Here is a 1915-nt window from a genome sequence, read left to right on the forward strand (position 1 = left end):
ACCAACGGTGAGACCATCCCTCTCGCGTTCGCTATATCATCGCCTCGCCCACGCCAGCGACAGGGTTAATCCTAAGCATTAACAGTAATACGTGGTCTTAGCATGTTTTGCCTTTCTGTCCGTTTCACCTTCATCTTCCCTCTAGGAGCTCGCTCCTACTCTCGCGAGGTCTTTACTCTTAATTTTTTCGCTTCTTTTTCCTTTTTTCTTCGCGCATAGGTATTCGTTCTCTCTCTCTTTCTCTCTCTCTCTTCTTCTCGTGCGCGTAAGGGAACGTCAAGGGGGGTAATTGATAATGTTAAACGCCGGGGTTAATCCATCGATTTATGAGCAGAGTTTGCACCGTAGATTTTTTAAAATCCGCCAAATTGAGGGATAATCGTCTGACGTTAATGCCTCGCTGCTAAAGATCGCCGCGCAAAGTCGGGGGTTTGATTGAGAGAGGTAAGTAGGAGTTCGTGGAGGTTTATAGCGCTTCGCGTGTCCAGTGGTGAATAAAAGAACCCCGCTAATCCGCCAAGAAAAAGAAGGGGTGTCTGAATCGGCTGAGAGAATCGATCTCGCGTTAGACGCGGTGCGCGGGCGTTGAAGATAAAGCGCTTGCCTCGTGACCCGGAGGTAAAGGTAGTCACTCGTTGTAGGATCCTGCGTTTGCAACGATGCTATTTAAGTTTCGCGACTTTTGAATCACGTCGTACTAATCCATGACGGTGACTTGTGCCTAGGAGCTTATGCGTGTTTAGATAAATATTAACGTAATGAATATAACGTAAGAATATAATAAGGATGAAAGTGTTAATACATGAAAAGAGCTTTTGAAAGACCTAAAATTTTGCTGGATGTAGATCTGAAAATAATTTTGTTGGACCATTCAAATAATGAAAACTAAAAAATAATGAGCAAAAGTAAATTTAATATTCTAAAACAATTAGTTTGAGGTTCTAACAAAATTATTTTGATGCTCCAATAAAATTATTTTCAGTTTTGAATCCAGCAAAAATTTGGATCTTTCAACAAAATCGTTCTTTCCATGAATTGGCATAGTAGCAATAAAAATAATTATATATAAAAATTAATGAATATTGCATGTGATTGAATGATCGAGCGAGATTTAATCGTTTAGAGTTGATGGTGATTTATTGGTTCCACTCACAATTATAAATTCCTTTGTAAAAAGTGGCAAGTTCAATTTCTTTAAATTACATTTGCAAATTTTTATTATTCTTATTAAAATATCCTTAGAATTCATTCTTTTTTTCTTCGAATTATTAGGTGTTGAACTTAACTCCAGCCGTTTTTTGTCTCCAAAATTGATTTGTTTCGGGAAGATGAATGAATACCTTAATCAAAGTAATTTCCTCCATTTTCTACTTTATTACTAATTAATAATACTTTATTAATAATACTTTGATTAAGGTATTTCCCTTCGAAACAAATCAATTTTGGAGATGAAAAACGACAGGAACTAAGTTTAACACCTAATACATCATTTTGATTTCTTAAATTAATGCTTTTTATTAATATAAATTAAATGGATTTGATAGAGCCAGCCTCAATAAATGATTTTGGCGTTAGTTAACAATGGGTGCTTCTCATTTATTGACACAAGTCGTCACCAACCTCATTCTATCTTTCTTGACATTCAGAGAATAACAAAGACAGCACAACATTTATGTCACCAAATGGAAAGCATCCATTGAAGTCAACATCGCATTCGATTCAAGCGATTACTAAAAGGCGTCGGTTTTTTTTTTAACGAAATAGAAAGACGATTTCAAACACATTTGTGTCATTCACGAGTGAACGATTGGCGGTTCCCGTTTACTCCATGCTTCGCGCCCGGCAACATCCATTATTACGCGTCGTATAATCCAGCGGGTGGGCGCATTAGCCGCACGGAAATATGCGCGAGTGC

The sequence above is a fragment of the Trachymyrmex cornetzi genome, unplaced genomic scaffold (genome assembly GCF_001594075.2).
Source record: "Trachymyrmex cornetzi isolate Tcor2-1 unplaced genomic scaffold, Tcor1.1 scaffold156, whole genome shotgun sequence".
Taxonomy (NCBI): Eukaryota; Metazoa; Arthropoda; class Insecta; order Hymenoptera; family Formicidae; genus Trachymyrmex; species Trachymyrmex cornetzi.